Source organism: Rhinatrema bivittatum, chromosome 6 (genome assembly GCF_901001135.1).
Source record: "Rhinatrema bivittatum chromosome 6, aRhiBiv1.1, whole genome shotgun sequence".
Taxonomy (NCBI): Eukaryota; Metazoa; Chordata; class Amphibia; order Gymnophiona; family Rhinatrematidae; genus Rhinatrema; species Rhinatrema bivittatum.
In genome coordinates this window covers 281,308,906-281,332,785 of record NC_042620.1, presented here as the reverse complement: position 1 = coordinate 281,332,785, position 23,880 = coordinate 281,308,906, and positions in this window count along the sequence as shown.

The window sequence follows — 23,880 nt, the reverse complement described above, 5'->3', positions numbered from 1 at the left end:
TCACCTAAACCAACCCATATTCCCCTTGGGTTGAGCCTTTGGGTGCTGGGGCCGGCAGTACTTAGGTGGGGTCTCTGGTGATAGCAAAGGAGTAGGTCTGTGGTAAGCTTGGTCAAAGGCAGGTGGCAGATGAATCCAGGGTCCAACCCGAGATCAAACCACATATCTATCTGAGGGAGGAGAAGAGGGACAGATAGGCAGAGCTGGCAGGCAAGAACAAGAATAGGTGGGCAACATGGATGGAGCAGACAGGGTCGAAGAGAGAAAACAAACTGAAGACAACTGGATGAAGACTGAAGACAACTGGATGAAACTGGAGACAACTGGGACGAAGACTGAAGACAAGGCTGGAACACTGGGAAGCAACACACACTAGACCATAGCTCGACCTGTTGCTGAGGTGAGTTGCTTCCTGGGAGCTGCCCTTGTATAGGGTTGTGTTGAAGATTTCATCACTAGGGGCTGTGGCAAGACAATGCTGGCCCGGCTGGAGGAGGTGAGTGCAGTGGTTCACAGAGGTAGCTTACGGACTGCCAAACGCAATAGTACCCCATCTCTTAATCCCCCCTCCCTGAGACTCTGGGTTTCCAGGGTTGTTGAAAATCCTTCAAGAGACTGGTATCCAAAATGTTGGAGGAAGTCTTCCATGAATTTTCTTCTGGACCATAATTTTTATAAGAAATTAAGTACTCAACTTTTTTCCCCCTCTATTGGGAATCCAGAGCTTCTTGGACTTTGTATATATCATCTCCCACAGCAACAACTTCCTGGGGTTCAGGTGGCACTCATGAGGGCCAGGAAAGTACTATTGGCTTAAGCAAAGAAACGTAAAACACATTATGGATTTTTAACGTAGTTATGCCCGTCGGTCACAGACGGCTGCGACCGCATTTACTTACTTCCTGCACCGTTCTCCTGCCCTCCCCGGGTCTGCTCGCAGCACAGGCCATTCTCCACCGCCGCATTCTCTGGGGCTCCTTGTGGCGGCCTGGATGCCGCCACCACCCATGTCAACTTTGGGCCTTCCAAGGTGTATGCGCGCACCACCGGGCCCTCCTTTGAAGCCATTTTGGCGGGAACCTCAGGGGCGTCCCTGATTGATGATGTCATCGGACTTGGGTATTGAAGTTCCACCTTTGCCCCCAGCTAGCCGACTTGGCAACAAGTTCCATACGTCTCTACAAGCTCCTGCCTTTGTGTTTCTGTGGCTATGCTATTGGACTCCTTGGACTTGGACTCTGGTACCCGCTCCTCGGAGGCCAGTGTGCGCACTCTACGGCGAATTGGTCTCCTGGCCTCCCCTGCTCCTCGGGATGGCCCTGTGGTTCCTGGAGTCCTACCCTGCAAGGCTTCCCACTCCTCGGGGCTGCCCCTGTAACACCTCTGCCACTCGGGAGTTCTACCTTAGTGCTTCCCCGCTCCTCGGAGTTGTGACTACGTGCTATACAAGACTGTCAGCGCTTCCCACTCCTCGGGCCTGTGCCTACGTGCTACTCAAGAGACTGTCAGTACTTCCCCACTCCTCAGGGCAGTGCTCTCGTGCTACACTGTGACTGTCCGCGCCCCCCCCCCCCCGCTCCTTGGGGTCACGCCTACGTGCTATACTGAGACTGCCAGTACTCCTCTGCTCCTTGGGGCAGTGCTTCCGTGCTATACAGAGACTGTCAGAGTTCCTGCTTCTCGGGGTTGTGCATACGTCATCAGTGGAGACCTGACTTGGGCTTCCCTGCTCCGTGGGTTGGCCTACATCATTACATCAACACCTCCTACGCTGCACAGCTTTGCCCCTCGGGGTTGCCTCTCCAGAAGACCTCCTGCATGGTCAGTCTCACGCCTCTCACTCTGCGGCCTCTCTGGCACCTTCCCCTTCAGGGTCTCTGCCCAGGTATTATCTCCAGCCTGACTCCCTACTGGGGTAATTCTCCTGGCTCCTTGGGACCTCTCCATAACCTCACCTAGAGCTCTCTGCTGTGCCTGACCTTGGCTCCTGATGGTGTGGCCCTGTGGGGCTCCTCCCCACAGGTGGTAACAACTCCCATCTCGGGCCAAGGATCCACATACCCACAAAACATAACACGTGGGTGGTAGCCATATGTGATATGTGAGGTGGCCCACTTGCTGCAGTACAGAAAAAGGCCCAATAAAGCATGTTGCCAAGCACATTGATGGGAGTCGTAAACGGAAGTGGTGGGTACTGAGCTAGACTTTCTTCCCTATCTTGAATTAGGGAGCAGGCCTTCTACGGATATTTTCCATTTTCTTGGCTCGGGGGATGACTTTCTCAATCAGCTGATTGGTCCTGTCCCATCGTTCATGCAATTCCTGGGTGGAGAGCTGAGCTGCCGGAGATAGAACTGTCACAGCAATGATAAATGAGGTAGAGATTCTTTCCTAAAAACCAACTGGAAGGGCGAGGAGCCCGTGGGTGTGTTGATGTGGGTATTATGGGAGAACTCAGCCCACGGTAGAAGAGTGGCACAGTTGTCCTGGTGTTCATTGACATATCAGCGAAGGAATGTTTTGAGGGTACGATTGGTTCTGTCTGCTTGCCCGTTGCCTTGTGGGTGATAGGCCATTATATAGTCAAGCATGATGCCAAACGTTTTGCAGAGAGAATGCCAGTATTGCACAGTGAACTGTACTCCTCTATCCGAAAGTATATGCTTTGGTAGTCCATGTAGACAAAAAACATGAAGGGTGAAGAGATGTGCTAGTTCTAGAGCAGAAGGAAGGCTTGGTAGTGGGGCGAAGTATGCCATCTTGAAGAAACGATCAATCACCACCCATATTACACTGGCGCCATTAGAAACAGGGAGGTTCACAATAAAATCCATGGATAGGTGGGTCCAGGGTTCCCTGGGGGCTGGCAACATCTGTAACAGCCCCAAGGTTGGCCATCGGGCACTTTTTGCTGTGTGCAGAAGGGGCATGAGTCATCATAGGCCTTGACATCTTGCTTCTTTTGGGGCCACCAGTAGTGTTATTGAAGCAGTTCAAGGGTTCATGCCCGTCCAGGGTGACTTATGACACAGGAGTCAAAGGCCCATTTCAAACACTTTTTCAAGCAATCTGGAAGGTACAACCATCTTCCCTGGAAGGATGGTTACCGTAGCAGCCAGGATTATTTTAGCGGGATCAATGATGTGCCTGGGAGGTTCTGGAACATCCTTGGTCTGGAAGGAATGAGAAAGAGTGCCTCTCCATTGGTTCTTCAATGTTGGGTGATACCATAATTCAAAGTCGAAGCAAGCGAAGAACAAACACCAATGGGCTTGTTTTGCATTAAGCTACTGAGTTTGATGTAGATGCTCAAGGTTCTTGTGGTCCATATTTATAGTAAAATGATGTTGAACGTCTTCGAGTAAATGACAGCATTCCTTGAGAGCTAGTTTGACAGCCAAGAGCTCTCGATCTCCAATGCTGTAGTTGTGTTCAGCCGGGACGTATTTCTTAAAAAAGGAGGAACATTTATGGAGGACCCCTTCTGAAATGTTTTGGCTGAGGACAATCCCTTCCCCCAGGGTAGAGGAATCTACCTCTAAGATGAAGAGTCATGTCGAATCTGGGTGACATAGGCAGGGCTTGTCAGCAAAGGCCTTCTTTAACTGTTGGAATACGATGATAACCTCGGGCGGCCAATGTTTGTGTTGGCGCCCTTGTGGGTAAGGGCAGTAAATGGGGCTGCCACAGAATAAAATGATAGTAATAGTTAGCAAACTCCAGAACCTTTGCAAGGCCTAGAGGCCTACTGGGTGAGGTCAGCTCATGATAGCTTTTATCTTGGCAGGATCCATCCGGAATCCATCTCATGAGACTATGTACACAAGGAAGGGAAGCTCTTCTTGCTCAATGAGACATTTTTCCAGTTTAGCGTAGAGATTATTCTCTTTCAGGTGCTGCAGTATGATGTGAACGTCTCTTCTGTGGGAACTCAGGGTAGGAGAAAAGATCAATATAACATCCAAGTAGACCACCACACAAGTGTACACTAGATTGCAAAAGTTCTCATTGACCAATTTTTGGAAAACCACAGGGGCATTGCAAAGCCCAAAGGGCATGACAAAAAACTTGTAATGTCTACCGCGAGTGTTAAATGCTGTTTTCCATTCGTCACCGGACTTGATGTGGATGAGGTTCTATGCACCCCTGAGATCCAACTTTGAGAATATCTTGGTGCCCTGTAGGCTACAAAGAGTTCCGTTATTAGGGGCAATGGATAATAATAGTCCTTCATAGTGATGGCATTGAGGCTGCGGTAGACTATGCACAGCCTGAATGATCCATCTTTCTTCGCTATGAAAAAGAATCCCGCCCCTGCCGGAGAAGAGGAAGGACAGAAATCCCTGTTCTAGATTCTCCTGAATTTAGGAAGACATCCCCTTGATTTCTGGGAGAGACAGAGAGTAAACCCATCCGTGTGGAGGTGTTGCCCCTGGGTGAGTTCAATGCCACAATTGTACATGCGATGAGGAGGTAGAACTTCAGCACTCTTTCTTGATAAGGCATACTTGTAATCTGCATACTGAGGGGGGAGTCCTGGGAGTAGGGACGCTGCAGTCAGTTGACAAGGAGGTTCTAGTAGCACCAAGCAGGACTCTGTACACCCATAGCCCCATCGGGCAAGTTGTAAGGCAGATCAGTCAAAGGGTGGATGAAGCTGTTGGAGCCATGGCAGACCTAGGATGATAGGATGATTGGCTCTGGAAATCATGAGGAGGCTATTTTTTCCACACTCAGGAGAAAGGTGTGTAAGGGCATGGTAACCTGGCCTGGCAATAAGTGGATCTCCATAGACAAAAGAAATTACCAATGGAGAAGAATCTGGAGTTGGTCAACTAGTTTTTTTTAGAACATAAGAACATAAGACTTGCTATATTGGATCAGACCAAAGGTCCGTCAAGTCCAGTATCCTGTTTCCAACAGTGGCCAAGCCAGGTCACAAGTACCTGGCAGGATCCCAAGGGGTAGATAAGATTCCAAGCTGCTCATCCCAAGAATAAGCAGTGGATTTCTGCAACTCTACCTTAATAATAGTTAATGGAAATTTCCTCCAGGAACTTGTCCAAACCTTTTTTAAATGCAGCTACACTAATAGCTTTCACCAACAAATTCCAGAGCTTAATTATGCATTGAGTAAAAAAATATTTTTTCTTATTAATTTTAAATGTATTACCTAGAAACTTCATTGTGTGTCCCCTGGTCTTTGTACTTTTGTAAACAGAAATTAACTGATTAACATTTACTTGTTCCATTCCACTCATTATTTTATAGACTTCTATCATATCTCCCCCTCAGCTGTCTCTTCTCCAAGCCTAAGAGTCCTAACCTCTTTAGCCTTTCTTCGAAGGGGAATTATTCCATCCCATTTATCATTTTGGTCGGCCTTCTCTGTTTCTTTTCTAATTCTGCTGTATCTTTTCTGAGATGTGGTGAACAGAATTGCACTCAATTCTCAAGATGAGCTCGCAGCATGGAGTGATACAGAGGCATTATGATATTCTCTGTTTTATTCTCCATTCCTTTCCTAATAATCCCTAGCATTCTCTTTGCTTTCTTGGCTGATGCTGCACACTGAGCAGAAGATTTCAGCAAAGACAACTAGATCCTTTTCCTGAGTGGTGATTCCTAATGTGCAACCTTCATTATGTAGCTATAATTTGGATTACTTTTTCCTAAATGCATCACTTTGCACTTGTCCACATAAAATTTCATTTTTCATTTGCATGCCCAGTCTCTCAGATTTGCAATGTCCTCTTGCAATTTATTTTAATTTTTACATTCCACTTTTTAACACTTCAAAGCGGATGTATAGGACTTATCATCTATTTTTGTACCTGAGGTAAAGTAATGTAAAGAGACTTGCCCAATGTCACAAGGAGCATCAGTAGGATTTGAATGCTGGTTTCCTTTGTGTGCAGCCCACTGCTCTAACCACTAGGCTACTACTCTCAGAGTTCATGGGTGATTTAAAAACTTTGAATAATTTTGTGTCATTGGCAAATTTGTTCATCTGTTGTTGTTCCCATTTCTAGGTTGTTTATAAATATATTAAAAAGCAGTGGTCCCTAGGGCACTCCACATTATTCACCTTTTTCCATTGGGAAAATTTACCATTTAGCCCTACTCTCTGTTTTCTATCTTTTAACTAGTTGGTAATCCACAAAAGGAAACTGCCTGTTACGCCTGTCGGTCGCAGACGGCTGCGAGCTCTCATGCTCACCTCTTTTCTCCCTGCGCCGTCAAGTCTGGGAAGAATGGCAGTCTCTGCAAATCCCCGCCGACCTCTCCGGCGTTTCCGGGACAGCGTGGACGCTGCCAACCGCCATCTTGGATCCGGAATTACTTAGGCATGCGCGCAAGGGCCTCCTTTGAACACGTCATGGTGGGAACTTCGGGGGCGTCCCCTCCCAATCACGTCAACCCGCTACTGTATTTAACCTGACCGGCCCTTGCCTTCTACGAGTTAGCAAGGAGTTCCGTCTTGCTGATTCCACCTCATTCGAGGATGTCCTGTTCCTGACTTTGGTTTTGGCATCTAATGCTCTGAGTACCCTCTCCTCAGGGGCTCCCCTGCGTTCCTGGCTATCTGCTCCTCGGAGGGCCTACCTGCCAGACTATGACCAAACTTGCTTCTCAGGTCTCTCTCTCTCTCCTGGAACCATCTCTTGTGAGTACCTCTACTGACTTCTACTATACGAACTGTACTGAGGATCTCCCGCAGTGTATCCCGAGCCTCTGGCCACTGCCGCCTTTCCTTCAGTAGAAGTTATTTAGCATTTCCTGCGCTGCAGAGTATTGACACACCAACTACGGGAACCACTTCCGGGTTTCCCTCATCTCTACCAGTTCTTCAACATCTACTGTACAGACATCCTCGGCATACCCCGCTCCGCGGGCCACTACCGGATCTGTATTCCTGAGGTGTCTACACTCGACAGAGGAGATCCCTGGCCATTACTGGATCTTCTCATCTGTGGCCTCGCTCTGGGAATTCTCCATTGCTCAGGACTATACTATTACATCTCCAGCTCTGTGGACATTACTTTTTCCTTCCTTCATAATAAAGTCTCTACTTCTAGCTGTGTCCCATGCCACTGAGACTATGCCTGCTGACAGTGAGGCTCACAAGGCTTCTCCCTGTGGGCGGAGTCACCTCTCATCTCAGCCCAGGGTTCACATTCTTACAAAAACATAACACTGCCCCCTATCCCATGACTTTTTAATTTTATAAGAAGTCTCTTGTGAGGGACTTTGTCAAATACTCTCTGGAAATCCAGATAACCTACATCTACTAGCTCACCTTTATTCACATATTTATTTATGCTCTAAAAAAATGTAGCAAATTTGTGAGGCAAGACTTCCCTTGGCTAAATCCATGGTGGCTTTGACCCATTAAACTATGCGTATCTATATGTTCAGCAATTTTGTTCTTTAGGATTATTTCTACCATTTTGCCTGGCACAGACATCAGACTCCACTGGTCTGTAGTTTCCTGGATCACCCCTTGATCCCTTTTTAAAAATTGACATTACATTGGCAACCCTACAGTCTTCAGGTACCATAGATGATGCTACTGATAGTTTACAAATTTCCAATAATAAGTCCACAATTTCATTTCTCAGTTCTTTCGCACACTGGGATGTATACCTGCTACTTTTTAGTTTGTCAATTTGCCATAGTAATTCTTCCAGGTTCACTGAGATTTGTTTCAGCTCTTCTGAATCATCATCTTTAAATTTCATTTAAGGCATGGGTATATCTCTTACATCTTCCTCAGTGAAGACTGAAGCAAAGAATTCATTTAGTTTCTCTGCTATGGCTTTATCATCCCTAAGTGCCCCTTTTACCCCTTGATCATCTAATGGTCCAAGTGACTCCTTTGCAGGCTTTTTACCTCAAATGTACCTGAAAAAGTTTTTTTTATGAGTTTTTCCTTCCATGGCAAGCTTCTTTTCAAATTCTCTCTTTGCCTTCCTTATTAATGCTTTGCATCTGACTTGCCAGTGCTTACACTGTTTCCTGTTTTCCTCATTTGGATCCCTTTTTCATTTCTTGAAAAATGTTCTTTTAGATATTATAGCCTCTCTCACCTCAACTTTTAACCATGCTGGTAGTCATTTAGCCTTCCTTCCACCTTTTCTAATGCATGGAATACATCTGGTCTGGGCTTCCAAGATGGTATTTTTAAACAATATCCATACCTGAGCTAAACTCTTAACCTTTGCAGTTGCTCTTTTCAGTTTTTTCCTAACCATTTTCTTCATTTTATTATAGTCACCTTTTGAAAGTTAAATGATGTCGCAGTAGATGGTCTTAGGATGAAGTTTTGTCCGTAGTCGGAATCTACAAAAACCTGAGTGAAGAAACGAGTGAAGACCAATTCCAATGTGACCAGTAGATGAAGTTGGGGAGCTGGAACAGTAATGCCTAGGTTCATCTCCCCGAAGGACCCTAGGCGTTGAGGTTTCCTGACCTCTGTGGACATTAAGCCAAGAGATGGCCTTGATAAGCGCAGTACAGAGGCCCTGCTGTCCGCTACGGAGCCTCTCTTCTGAGGCCAAGCAGCAGTGTCCCTGTCCCTACTGCATTGGCTCCTCTGGAGGTGGAGAGGTTGCAGGTGTGGTAGCTGGTGGCAAGAGCAGATGTTGGAATTGAAGTGCCAACAAGATATTCCTTCATGCAGGACAGGTCTCTCGAGCCCTTTGTTGCAAGCAGTGATCTATTTTGCCAGTTAAGTGAGGTGGGAAGATCCTGGGTGGCAAATTTGACTTTAATCATCTCAGAGAGGCCTTCCAAGAATATGGCAACTAGACTATCCATGCGCCATTCAGCTTGGACGCCAGAGTCTGGAATTCCACCACATATTCTGCTAGAGTTTGGGAGCCTTAGCAGAGGTGAAGCAGATCGGAGACAATCACTGCAGCGCACCCTATACTTTGAAGGCCATGCGGAACTGCTTCGTGAACTGTTGTAGGTCGAGCAAGAGTGGGTCCCCTCACGCCCAGAGGGAAGATGTCCATGTCAGTGCTTTTCCATCAAGCATGGAGAGGATGTACGTGGTTTTAGCCTGATAATTGAGGAATAGTGGTGCCTGTAATTGGAAGTGCATTCTGCACAAGTTAAGGCATCCCCGACACCGCTTGGGGTCCTCAGCATACTGGGGTGGAGCTGGCAACTGAGGACTGGTCAAATGGATGCAGCAGGAGGCAGCAGTGCTGGTGCGGGAGGAAGTGGCACTGACGAAGTGATCAATGTGTCCAGGCGAGAGGAGAGCCAGTCCATGACAGTGGCCAAGTGTTCCAGGGCACCTTGTTGGTCTTGCAACCTGTGGACTATGCCAGCGATGACAGACAGTGAAGTCAAGTCCACCGATGCCATAGCATCAGCAACCTCTTGTATCTGTGGATCCTTGTGCTGAGGTGGGAATGGCTCTACCTGCAGGGAGGAGCCCTGCAGGTTCCCACCATTGGCAGGTGGACCCAGGCGAAGCAAAGACCAGACAGGACCTTCACTTATACCAGCCCACGTTCCCCTCAGTTGAGTCATTGAGTGCGGGGGCCAGCAGGACTTAGGTGGGTTCTCTGCTGATGGCAAGGGAGTAGGTCCATGGTAAGCTGGGTCATAGGCAGGCAGCAATCAGATGTATCCAGGGTCCAGGCAATAGTCAGAGGCAGGCAGCAGTCAGTTTTATCTGAGGTTCGGCCAATGGTCAGAGGGGGCAAATACTTTAAAGATGCTAAGACAGTGTGTCTGGTGCTGTAAATACTAGGGTTATGACCACTCTTTTATGGGCTATGACCCAATAGGGGTGTGCATCCGTTTTCGATGTATTGGCGATCCGCAACGTATTTTGTCCTATCCGTTAAATACGTGGGGAGGTGAAACGCATCGCGACTCCCCACATATTTAACTTATTATCTGTTTAATTCGGTGCGCCCAGCGGCGCACGCTTTTCTTCACCCCCATTAGCTACTAGCTACCTATGATTTGCACAAAATGGCAGCGCCCCTGCCCTACATTCTGGTATCCATGCCGACCTGTCTGACCCTTTCCTGTGAGTCACAGTGACTCACAGGAAAGGGTCAGACAGGTCGGCATGGATACCAGAATGCAGCGTATCTGCGCTGACATTTTTTGACATGCACTGAATGCAGCCAATAGCGCTGTCATTCAGTGCTCTCTGTCGATTTTACTGATGAGCCAGCACTATATAAACATCAGCACGAGGAGCCACACACTTATTTCCAGCGATGCTGTGGGGAGGTGGGCTGGGTGGAAGAGGGAGGAGGCTGAACTAAGAGAGATAGGCTAGTTAAGCTAGTAAAGGAAAGAAAAAGCTAATTATTCTTTGTTTTGCTGCTGTGCCAGGGGTCAGCTACAGCTAGTCCTGTTTCTTTCAAGCTGTTTATTTTGGTGATCTCTGACTGAGAAGAGAAGCTGTGCTAGGTCAGCTAGCACTGACCACCATTTAGGGTGTTGGGCTGGCTTGGAGAGAGATATTATTTTCAATTTCATCCATTTTTCTGGAGTGACAAAAATTCCTGCTTTTTTAAACAGATTTTTTTTAATTCCAATTACTTAGTCTCTCAGTGCACTGGGCTTCACTGGGCAGTTTAACAGGCTGGGTCTGTGAAGTCAAGTGCCCAGGGAGTCTGCCTCTTTTGTGCTTACAAGCAAGCAGCTTCTGTGGGCACGCCACACACATTAGTGCACAGCCAGGCACCTTGATAGTGGACAGTGGGCATTTTTAACAGACTGAACCTTATTATTGAGTGGGTCTGTGCAGTCAAGTGCCCAGGGAATGTGCCTCTTTTTTGCTTACAAGTAAGCAGCGTCTCTGTGTACACACCACACACATTAGTGCACAGCCAGGCACCTTGATAGTGGACAGTGGGCATTTTTAACAGACTGAACCTTATTATTGAGTGGGTCTGTGCAGTCAAGTGCCCAGGGAGTGTGCCTCTTTTGTGCTTACAAGCAAGCAACGTCTCTGTGTACACACCACACACATTAGTGCACAGCCAGGCACCTTGATAGTGGACAGTGGGCATTTTTAACAGACTGAACCTTATTATTGAGTGGGTCTGTGCAGTCAAATGCCCAGGGAGTCTGACTCTTTTGTGCTTTCAAGCAAGCAGCTTCTGTGTGCACGCCACACACATTAGTGCACAGCCAGGCACCGTGACAGTGGGCAGTGTTACTACTCAGTGACATTAAATCCATAATGTCAGGGAAAGAGAGATGTAGTCGAGTGATTGGGACTGGCAGAGGAGGCACCTCAAAAGACACTAGTGCAACACCACCAGTAGAGCTAAAAAGGCAACTGTTGCACTCTAAACTCTTTGTAGGGATGGCAGTTCCATGCCAAAAAAAATGAAATCTAACCATGATACATCGCCATCGCCACCACTTGTTTCTGGCCCTGTAGTTTTGGAGGTGAGAGAAGGGGAGGCAGAGTCATGCCAGACAAAATGTAGACACCCAAAAGCAGCAGGGGGACAGAAGTCTTGACTAACACTTAGCGTTGACAAGGTAGTGCAGTCACTGTTTGCTTCTGATTCAGATGAAGAATCTTCTTGTGTGGGATTCTCATCAGAAACGGAAGAAGTAATAGCTGACGAATCTTTGGTAGAATCAGTTAGTCCTGTCTTAGCCTCCACAAATGTGCAGCAGGGGAGAGATGAAAGTGATAATGAGGAGGAGGAAGAGCAGTCAGCACAGGCACAGAGGGTGACTGAGGCCCCCTCTGGCATTGCTTCTCAGGGTGCACCCACTACCTCAGCTCCAGTGCCAGCATCCACCCCCAAGGTGTTAGAGAGGGGAGGATCACGAAAGACATCTCCGATCTGGAGACAATTTAAAGTGACGGAAGACCCGCGTTATGCTCGGTGTAATTACTGTGCCAGGGATATTAGCAGAGGCAAGCAAATGGGACATCTATCTAATTTTGGCATGAACCATCATATGAAGAGGCAACACCCAACAAGATTACTGCCATCTGGGGATGGTGGCAGTACTAGTGGGGGGACCCCTTCCAACCAGTGTGCAGTGGCAGGAAAGCAGCAGAGTCAGCCCATGCCCTCATCCCCTTCTAGCAGTCAGGTGGCAGGCCAGCAACCCCCTGACATGTGGCAGAAGCAACAATCCACCATGAAGGAAATGGGGTGGAGTACGGTAATGCTATCCCGGGGTAGGAGGCAGGCAGCCTCAAAAGATGTAACCAGGACCATTGGGGAAATGATTGCCCTTGATGACCAGCCCTTGCAGTTAGTGGAGAATGTGGGTTTCAAGCGTTTTTTGAAGGTCGTACTTCCAAATTACAAAATCCCCTGCAGAACCACATTTAGTAGAAAGGTCATCCCCAGCCTGTACAAGCAGTGTCGCAGTCGCATGCAAGCACTGCTAGCTAAGGCAGAGGGAAGAGTGCATTTCACCTGCGATATCTGGACCGCCATGAATACTGCACACTCTTACCTCTCTCTGACAGCACACTGGTGGGACATGGCTGAGGCAGGGGCAGCCAGCAACTCTATTACTGAAGAAATATCAGGATGGAGGTGGGCTTTACTGCACACCCACCTGATGGACCAGGCCCATACCGCAGCCAATATTCTAGCATGCATCAGACAGATGCTGGAGGGCTGGCAACTACACCAGCGAGACAGGAAAATGCAGGCAGGGTTCTTTGTCACAGACAATGTTGCAAACATGGTTAAGGCAATATCCGATGGGCGCTTTAAGAACATCCGATGTTTTGCACACACTCTGCACCTGGTAGTGAAGTCAGCTCTGGGCTTGGAGTCCAATGAGAAAGACAATGAATACCTGTATAGGTTAATACAGAAGTGCAGGAACATAGCAGCACACTTCCACAGAAGTGTCAAGGCGGGGCAGGTTCTCCGACAAAAGCAGACTGATTTGGATATGCCTCACAAGCGTCTCATTCAAGACATTGCCACCCGGTGGAATTCCACCTTTATGATGCTGGAGAGGTTACTGGAGCTGCAGACACTCCTTCATGAACTTTCTGGTACAATGGACATAGGTGTGCAGAATCCCCTAGGGCATCATGATTGGTTAGTCATGAGACAGCTGGTAAAAATCCTGCAGCCCTTCAAGGATGTCACAAAGGAGCTGAGTTCCAGAAGTGCCACCTTGGCTGACATCATCCCTATAGTTAATTTCCTGGATGAACATTTGGAGGCCTTTAAACAGGAAGAGGGAATGACAGCTGAGATGCTGCAGTGTCTGGACGTTTTGCAGCAGCAGGTGAAAGACAGATTAAGGCCTTTAACAGACGACCGCACGTACATGCTCGCCTCAGTCTGTGATCCCCGTGTGAAAGGGAAACTTGCCCTACAGTCCAATTGTCTGTCATTTGTGAAGGAGCTCCTGTTAGCAAACGTCCGTGAACAGGAGCACCAAAGGCAGAGACAGATTAGGCTTGAAGCACAGGTGGAAACAGCAGGCACGTCAGAGAGTTGTGCTGCTAGCCCAAGCAGGAGCAGCACTGTGTCAGCGACAGATAGTACTTCCTCCTCCACGTCAGAACGCCCAAGGCATGTTGCCCATAAAGATTCATCAGTTGTGCAACAGGCGAGAGAGAAAGCAGCTGGCATGAGTGACTCTGAGCCCGCCCAAGCAAAGGAGACACCAGCACAGCTGTCAGTGACACGGTATCTCTCAGAGCCGAAAGAGAAAATGCAGACAGATCCACTGGCATATTGGGCACACAAGTCCACCGTCTGGCCACACCTAGCCAAAGTGGCTCAGCGATATCTGTCATGTCCACCAACCAGTGTGCCCAGTGAACGTGTCTTTTCAATGACAGGGGATATCATGAGCCCTCACCGCTCAAGGCTGGCACCAGAGTTGATGGAAATGCTAGTGTTTTTGAAAGTAAACCTGCCTTTGCTTGGGTTTCCAAATTTTCCCTGTGAATGTTAAGATGAATAAAAGCAATTCAAAGCCTTGCAAGCAGCTCCAATTGCCTCCTATGCTCCAGATAATATAAGCACTGCAGCACATGTACCTGACATGAAACGCTGTGCCTGACCATCTACTGCCCTGTCTGTACATCCCTACAAAGGCCTGACCTCAAACGCTGTGCCTGACCGTCAACTGGCCAGGCCTTATGTTCCTACAAGTGTTTGACCTCGATTGCTTTGCCTGTCAGTCCAGGCCTTGTGTCCCTAGGTGGGATTGACCTCTGTCCTCGACTGCTTTGCCTGTCAGTCCAGGCCTTGTGTTCCTACAAGTGTTTGACCTTGATTGCTTTGCCTGTCAGTCCAGGCCTTGTGTTCCTACAAGTGTTTGACCTCGATTGCTTTGCCTGTCAGTCCAGGCCTTGTGTCCCTAGGTGGGATTGACCTCTGTCCTCGACTGCTTTGCCTGTCAGTCCAGGCCTTGTGTTCCTACAAGTGTTTGACCTCGATTGCTTTGCCTGTTCATCCAGGCCTAATGTCCCTAGGTGGGATTGACTTCTGTCCTCGACTGCTTTGCCTGTCAGTCCAGGCCTTGTGTTCCTACAAGTGTTTGACCTCGATTGCTCTGCCTGTCCGTCCAGGCCTTATGTCCAGTCCTAATGGCTGAACCTTCGTTGCAAAGGGAAACCTCAGTCTCTGGAAATTAAAACTAGTACTCCTTCACAGCATTTATCCTTAAATAAAACAAAGAGTTGTCTTTAGTTTCAGGGCAGAGAAGAGAACTTCCTTCGTCTTGCTTATGAAGTCATGATCTGTTTGCAAATGATTTAATCCGAACATTTTGTACCATTATACACTCTAGTGGCCAATCCATTCCAAGGGAGTCCTTTCCTGATCTTGGGAAAGGGAACTCTCCCCGGTGTTGCAGCCTATCTCTTAGGACCTGTTGACCCATGTTGAACCGCTGTTCACATGGCACCCTGCTCCCTGTCGCCACGCTTTGAAGGCTCGTGCTCCACTCTAGGGGCCAACCCATTCCAAGGAAGTCCTTTCCTGCTCTTGGGAAAGGGAACTTTCCCCGGTATTGCAGCCTCTCTCTTAGGACCTGTTGACCCATGTTGAACCGCTGTTTAGGGGTGAACCCATTCTCGGGAGACCTTTCCTGCTCATAGGAAAAGGAACTCTCCCCGGGTGTAGACTGCCTGTTTCTATTGTCCCATGTTGAACCGCTGTTTGTTTACATGGTAACCTCCTCCGCATTGACAATTGTCTTATGTATATTCAAGTTTCATATCACCAAAATGCCAGGAAGAGTGCAGATGATAGCACATATCAAATCTTGATTCTTCTAAAGTATACTTCATCTGTATGTACTCTTTTCTATCTGTGTTGCTAGGTGCCAAGCACACTTTATTAATACTTCTTCTTAGCTTCGGAATAGTAAAGTTCTTCAAAGCCTCTGTTTCTACTAAAACAACAGCTGGCATTTGGGATTTTACTTCACTTGATGAAGACATTTTTATTAGTGTTTTACCTCCGGTCGTTTCTTCCATTTTGAAATCAGCCTCTTTCTATTCCAAGCAGTACTCTGACTGCTTTGCTTTCCGGCCTAGCTGTCTTTTGTCAAGGATATTCTCACACTACAGTCCCTGGGAAACCCGGGTGCAGCCAGCCTGATTTTAAAAGACCAGCGAGAGCCCACTGGACCCCAATGGAAACCCCCCACTTTAGGGGCAAACCCATTCTAGGGAGCCCTTTCCTGCGCAAAGGAAAGGGAACTCTCCCTGGGTGTAGCCTGCCTGTTTCTACTCTCTGACTCATGTTGAACCACTGTGTAGGGGTGAACCCATTCTTGGGAGCCCTTTCCTGCGCAAAGGAAAGGGAACTCTCCCCGGGTGTAGCCTGCCTGTTTCTACCCTCTGACCCATGTTGAATCGCTGTTCCATTTTTTAAATCAGCCTCTTTCTATGCCAAGCTGTACTCTGACTGCTTTCTGGCCTAGATGTCTTTTGTCAAGGATATTCTCACACTAAAGTCCCTTGGGGTCCCGTATGTAGCCTGCCTGTATCTGCCCTCTGTCCCATGTTGAACTGCTGTTTAGGGGCGAACCCATTCTAGGGAGCACTTTCCTATGCAAAGGAAAGGGAACTCTCCCCGGGTGTAGCCTGCCTGTTTCTACTCTCTGACCCATGTTGAACCGCTGTTTAGGGGTGAACCCATTCTAGGGAGCCCTTTCCTGCGCAAAGGAAAGGGAACTCTCCCCGGGTGTAGCCTGCCTGTTTCTACCCTCTGACCCATGTTGAACCGCTGCGTAGGAGTGAACCCATTCTAGGGAGCCCTTTCCTGCGCAAAGGAAAGGGAACTCTCCCCGGGTGTAGCCTGCCTGTTTCTACCCTCTGACCCATGTTGAACCTCTGTGTAGGGGTGAGCCCATTCTAGGGAGCCCTTTCCTGCTCATAGGAAAGGGAATTCTCCCCAGGGCTCTTGTTTGAATATTTGCTACTACCACCAAAATTGGCACCCGCAGATGCAACTCTCCACCCAGGCATAGTTCATCATGTTTCAGGTCCTAGGACTCGTGTTAGACTCCCTGGTCCCTGTTTCAAGACAGGTCGGGTGCACAGTACGCCCAGTTGACAGTCCCACCAAATGCTGAGCCTCATCTTGTATTGCCTCCTTGTCTTTCCCTTATCAAACCACAGGGACCTGACTACCTCGCCTCTGCCAGCCTGTCTTGCCCCTATCATCTTTCTGCCACTCTGCCTTGCTGCCAATCACCAGATGACTCACTCAACTCCTTGTGGTGTTCTTGCCACTCTCATGGTTCCTCAATGTGTTGGTACTAGTCTTTCTGCTTACTATGTTCCCCTTCATTGTGCTGTAGGATGTCAATTCCACTTGTCGTGCCGCTTTGCCTGTCATGCTGCCTTCGAGGGTTCTTGCATCTGTTATCGGTGCTCTCTATTGAAGCTGTGGTGTGTTTTTGACACTCTCACTGCACTCTTGCCACTTCTGGTACCCCTTTGCACCTTTACAGTGCCTTAGGCTATTCATGGCACTTTGGTGCCACTTTGCCACAGTCTAAGTACCTTGGAGCTCTTTTGTTGTTGTGATGATTGCTCCCCAGAAGTTTCATCAAAATTGATAATAAAACCCCAATTCTGCAGCCAAAAATAGGCTGGAAATCCTTCCCCCATTGACTTTAATGGGAACCGAAAACGTATTCACATATCAACGTATCAGATTCTCCATACGTCCGAATGCAACGGAAATGATATGGTCTTCCAACCATGAAGATCGGTATAGAAAAGCGTTAAATAAATAAATAAATGACCCCCGACGAATACGTATCACGAATGCAACGGAAATTTTACATAAGAACATAAGAAAATGCCATACTGGGTCAGACCAAGGGTCCATCAAGCCCAGCATCCTGTTTCCAACAGTGGCCAATCCAGGCCATAAGAACCTGGCAAGTACCCAAAAACTAAGTCTATTCCATGTAACCATTGCTAATGGCAGTGGCTATTCTCTAAGTGAACTTAATAGCAGGTAATGGACTTCTCCTCCAAGAACTTATCCAATCCTTTTTTAAACACAGCTATACTAACTGCAAGAACCACATTCTCTGGCAACAAATTCCAGAGTTTAATTGTGCGTTGAGTAAAAAAGAACTTTCTCCGATTAGTTTTAAATGTGCCCCATGCTAACTTCATGGAGTGCCCCCTAGTCTTTCTACTATCCGAAAGAGTAAATAACCGATTCACATCTACCCGTTCTAGACCTCTCATGATTTTAAAGACCTCTATCATATCCCCCCTCAGTCGTCTCATTAGCTACTTGATTCCAACATCTGCTCTCTCCTCCAGCTGCCATACCCTCGAACTCTCTGCTTCCTGAATAGCAAATGCAGTTGGGACATTGCCATTTGGCCCCAGAAGAAAAGCTCCATTGCAGACAGCAGGACCTCGGTCTGTACTGCATGACTCAAGACACCTTTTGGTTCAATATCCACACAACTCAGGAAACCTCAACACTTAGAGTCCTTTGGGGAGGTGCTCCTAGACCTCACTGTTCTGGCTCCCCAATTACTTCTACCAATCACTTTGGAATTGAGCTCTATGCTGTTCACGACTCAGGCTTTTGTGGATTCTGGCTCCAGAGGAAATGTCATCTTAAAGGAACTAGTTGAACAGATTCCCATGGTCCAGATAATGTCTCCTTTGGTGATCTCTTCCATCTATAGAGACCTATTGCTGGGCCAGGTCACCCTGACCACAGTGCTTGTGACTTTACACACCAGTCTCCTGCATGTGGAAAAGATCAGCCTTTTTGGTGATTTCCAGAGCCATTTTGGGCCTGCCGTCACTCCAGCAGCACCAGCCACACTTCGACTGGTCTGCATTACAACTTGCCCGAAGGAATCATGGCTGTACAGAGCTCTGCTTGGTACCGGTAGAACCATCTTATTCACTGACTGTGGCATCCTTACTTCCAGAATGTCCTCCTCAGTACACAGATTACAAGGTTTAATCCTGGGGGAATTCTGCACTACTGCAGAACGCAGAATTTGCGCAGAATTCACCCTGTGCAGAATTGTCAGATTCTGTGCAGAAAATGGCAGAGGAGACCCCGGTGTGCTGCAAATGGAGTGTGCGCCATTCACGGCAAAGATGAAGGCCCCTGCATGCCGTGAGACGTGCTCCACTCATGGTGAAGATGAAGGCCCCAGTGAGAGTGAATGTGTGTAGAGAGATGTGTATGAGAGGAGGGGGAGAGGTGTGAGAGAGGTGAGGGGGAGGGGGGTGTGTGTGAGAGGAGGGGTAGGGGTGTGAAAGGAGGGGTGGGGGTGTGAGAGGAGGAAGGGGTATGAGAGAAGGAAGGGGGAGTGGGAGGTGGTGTGAGAAAGGGGAGGGGAAGGGGGATGGGAGGGGGTTTAAGAGAGAGAGAGCAGGGGATGAGAGAGCAGGGAGTGAGCAGGAGGGTGTGAGAGAGAGCAGGGGAGGTGAGAGAGAAGGGGGTGTGAAAGAGAGCAGGGGAGGGGTGCTTGTGTGTGGATGCCAGAGAGAGGAAGCCTATTTGAAGAGATTGTGAAGGAGTGTGTATGTGTGTGAGAGACTGGGAGCTGGTTTGTATGAAAAATGGATCGTGTGTATGTGAGGGTGCTAGCCTGTATGAAGGGATTGTGTATGTGTGAGAGAGAGCCTATGTGAAGGAGTGCATGAGAGAGACATATGTAGCTTGTGTGAGGGTGTATGCGTGAGAAAGAAAGGGAGCTTGTGTAGATGTGTATACAAGAGAGAAGGACCCTGTATGAGGGGATATGTGTGTGTGCGAGAGAGTGAGGGAGCCTGTATGAGGGTGAGTGTATGTGTACTAGAGAGAGGGAGCATGTGTGTGAGAGAGGGAGGGACAGATTGAGCCTGTGAGAGGGGCAGTACTGATAATGGGGTCAAACTCTGGAACTGGCGATAAAGTGGAAGGGGTTGAGCCTAAAGGTGGAGGGAAGAGAGATACTGGCAGCTGGAGGAGTTGGGGCCTGAGAGGGCAAAGTGACCAGGGGAGCAGGGAGAGTGAGTGGAAGGGACACTCTTACAGTGAATTTCTAGGGAAATTCTGCTCAAAATATTTAACATTTTGCATCTCTAATTAATAACTTTTTCTGTAATAATTTAAAATGTAATTACTTATAGACTGTCATGTAAATATAAAGTTTGTAAAATTTTAAGTTTTGTGCACAGAATTTTATGTTTTTTTTGTGCAGAATTCCCCAGGAGAAAAAGATGTCTTCTCTCAAAAGAGTGCTAAAGTTTTGCCCCCTCATTCACCAAGAAGGACCGTTATCCATTGCCTCTAATAACGGAGCGCTTTGACTGCCTACAAGACACCAAGATATTCACGAAGTTGGATCTTAGAGGGCCCTACAACCTAATTTGCATCAAGTACACTTGATGCAAATGAGCATTTAATACTCGTGATGGATGTTACGGGTATTTGGTATTTAATAGCATTTAATACTCGTGATGGATGTTACGGGTATTTGGTTATGCCCTTTGGGTTTTGCAATGCTCCAGCGGTTTTTTCAGAAAATAGTCAGTGAGATCTTTTGTCACTTGCTATACACTTGTGTGCTCATATACATGGATGACATATTGATCTTTTCCCACTGAAGAGATGTTTGCATCCTCTTGAAATGCTTGTGAGAGAATAATCTCTGTGCCAAACTGGAAAAATGCCTTTTCGAGCAAGAGAAGGTCCCCTTCCTTGCATACATAGTTTCACAAGATGGATTCTGGATGGAGCCAGACAAGATAATAGCTAACATGGACAGTGGTTCTTCGGGCTCTGCAAAGGTTCCTGGAGTTTGCAAACTATTACCATCAATTTATTCCAAACTGCTCCTCTGTGGCAACCCCACTTATTGCCCTTACTGCCTTTACCTGGGTTAAAATGTGTGCGTCGGGTGCACAGAGATTTTTTGCATCGGGGGTACTAGCTAATAGCCTCATCTAGATGGCATTTACATGGGATAAGCGCTATTAGCTACGCGCTGGTTTGGATGCCCGCGTTGGATACGCTTATCCCATTATTGCATCGGGAGTTATTCTAGCACTTCCAACCAGATGTCAAGCTGTACGCTGGGCTGAGCGCACTATATTGTGTAGGCCAGTAAGTTAATACAGATGAAACAGGAGCTATTGGAAGCGAAGACATAGGTGGAGCATAAAGGCAAAATCCCCACTGCCGTGTAAACCTAAACGGGGTGGATGAAATGCAAAGATAAAAACATACTTCTCCAATACATTGCAAGAAGTGGCGTCTGTGAACATGAACTGAGAAGTCTGCCTGTCCAGTCCGGGGAAACTCTGGAAGGGCCCCAGCACTTGTTGCGGACAATGCGCTGGCCTGTCCCAGGAATAGTGCGCCTTCTCAATTTTAAACGGGTCATGTTGCACGCTATTCCAGTCCTGTTCCCTGCAGTGCCAGTATTTCCTGCCCTGTCAGCATTCTGTTTCCAAGGATATGGTTGATTGCGATGATATTTGTATCAGAGGGACCACTTCTCTCCTGCATTCCTGCGCTGTCTGCTGTGGGAATTCTGCTGCTCGTTTTGTACAGAAGGTTTATGATAATAATTACAGAGGGCGCCACACCACAGAACGCTCAATTAAAATCTTTATAAATGTGCTGTGGTATGTTTTGCCTGGGTCACTCCGTTCTTCTCCGGAGGGGAAGAGGCTCTGCTGCCCTCCTACCTGTCTCTGGTTAACCCCGCTCTGACCATTCATTGCAGATTCAGATTCTGACCATCTGTTTGGAGTTTACTTCTGAAAAGAAAGTCTAATAGCTCTCCTTGGACAGCGTCTCCTAGAACCTGTTACTCATCCGCCAAGCATTGCTGCCTTGGCATAATCCATAACTAAATCACCATTATTTTTTTGTAGGAAATCTAGAGTCATACAGAGAGCAGGGGCTTACAATTATTCTTCAGTTACACAAATACCTTTAACTGGGATTAACTGACCCCGTAATTGAAGCCAGGAGGTCCTGAGCCATGTGGTTTCCAGAACAATGAGTGGTAGGTTACTTTTTAATGTACTTTGCTAAATCCAGATTTGCATTCTTCCCAAGGCATTAAATAGAATGAAACTTTTCCAGTTACCAAAAACATGTAGCAGCAAGCAAGCAGACAAGCAGAAGTGACAGTGAGACAGAGAGACAGAAGCAGATTGTGCTGAGACGATATGGCACTGTGTTCCTCGTGGGTGCTCGGGTGTTGAAAGGCTACTGGAGCCAAACTCAGCTGCTCTGTCCATTCCCGTTGGAAATATTTGGGAAGATGGATATTTCTAGTTATATTTAATGGGTCTGTAATTAACTAATATCTGGTGCTCTGCCATTAACTCAATAGTAGCATGAAAATGTAACCTAAATGCAAAGCACAAAAAAAAAAACAACAACCCTCAAACACAATGCAGTACTCACAAGACAGTACATATACACACATTTGTGCTTGAAAAAAACCCCACATCCGCCAGATAAACCAAAACAGAACGGAATGGGTCACGCATATTGGCTTCAGGTTTTCAGGTGCCATTTTTATACCTTGCACAGATATTTGTGAAGGACCCTTCCAGTGGGGATTTCATCTTGTTTTCCATCTATGTCCTGTGCAGATCTTCACCAGCAAAAGTATTATGTATCCTGGTCATTTTCTTTTTTACCTTCAGCTCAGAGGCCCCAAACAATGTGATAATACTGATATTATTATTCTAGAGCACACAGTCTTTGTATGTAACCCTATCTTCCCATGTCTCGGTTCTAATCCCAGCTCTGCCTTTGACGCTTTGTGAAATCCTGGACAGTTCTCTTTAGGAGTGGATTTTCATAGTAGGTCAGCCGGCTAGACCTGATATTTGAAAATATAGCTGAGCCAAGAGGATTGTTTCACTCTCTTAGCCACTCTGGTGCACTATGAAAATTGGCCCTTTTATGTCCCCACACTTCAGTTCTTGTCCCAGTTCTGCCACTGGGCCTCTGAGTTTGTGTTAGGCGCATCACTTTAATCTCCCTGTGCCTCAGTTTAAAAAACTGTATTTTAGTAATAATAATAATAACAACAACGTACATTCTCCCTCATTACTTTGGAAATGTTCATGAAATCCAGGAAGGCCCATGCATCCCAGAGATGTCTGCAAGTCTGCAAATTGTAAAGCACCTTGGGGTCTTGTTTGGATTAAAGCCACTACAGAATTCCTAATTATTAATACTAATGGCTGCCACAATAATAATTCATCTGCTAACTTGCCCAATACATTCTGCAGACTGCTTTATCGAGCGACTTTTTTTTCAGCCCAGCTGAAAGTGTTGTTTCCCTGCTATGGATTAAGTGTCTGTCTAGCAATGTGGTTTGGCATTGCTCTAATCGCTTCATTCTGCTGCCTGTAAGTTGATCCGACCCTTTTATTAGATGCGAGGACTCACTTCCCACTTTCAGCTCAGAGCCGTGCATTTTGGGATTTGCTGATGTTATTTGGTTTGAGTTTTTGCTTATAAAAGATGGCTTTTTTTCCCCACTCCAGTCTCATTGTCTTCCCAGCAGTTGAAGGAAAGCCCCAGTGCTGACGTCTTCCCTGCAGTGACACAGGTGGATGCTACACGTAAGGGATTGTTTGCTCAGTACAAGGGATGTAAGAAGAACTTGGGAGGCAGTAAAGTGACTGGCACACGGGATTGTGTGTTATTGGCAGTCTTGTTTGAAGTGCGGACTGGGGCTTGGTTTAATCACAGGACATTCATGGTCTTCCGTGCCATCTTGCATGGATATGTCAGGCCTGCTAGGGTCCTGTCTCAGGGGGACACTCTGTAGTCAGCCCTCAGAGGGGGGATCCTTCTGTGTAAAGCTGGCCTGCTCTTTGCTTATCGGGACTCTGATCATGCTGGTAATGGGAATTAGAAAATCTCTGAAGAGCAAGACAAGATGTCCCGGCATTATTTCTTGCCAGCTGTTGTCATGACTTGCTTCACTGAGGCCATGGTAAGGGTATCATGCCTGGGCAGGGGCATCCCTCAGAGAGGCCTGGCATTCTGTAGCAGGCAATCTTCTGCCAGAAGCAGCCACCTTTCCCTGCAGGTTGGGTCCTTGCATGCAGGTGGCGACCAGGCAGGAAGCAGGAATGAAAGAGGAAGGGAGCAGGAACTAGGCCAGACGACCAGTAATTTCTCACAGCAAACATGAAGGCTGTTGGACCAGTGAAACTGTGTCAGGCCAGGGTTCCTTCTGTCCAGCCCTCAATATGGAGCACACCTAATGCTGCTCCAATAGGGAGCCTACAGAGGTGAGTCTTCCTAACTCTGCTTAGCTTGGCATTTCCCTCAGGATTCTTGATGAGCCAAGCTCATGAAGTGGTTCAACTTCAGAAGCCTTGGACATCTAGGGCCATTTATTTATTTA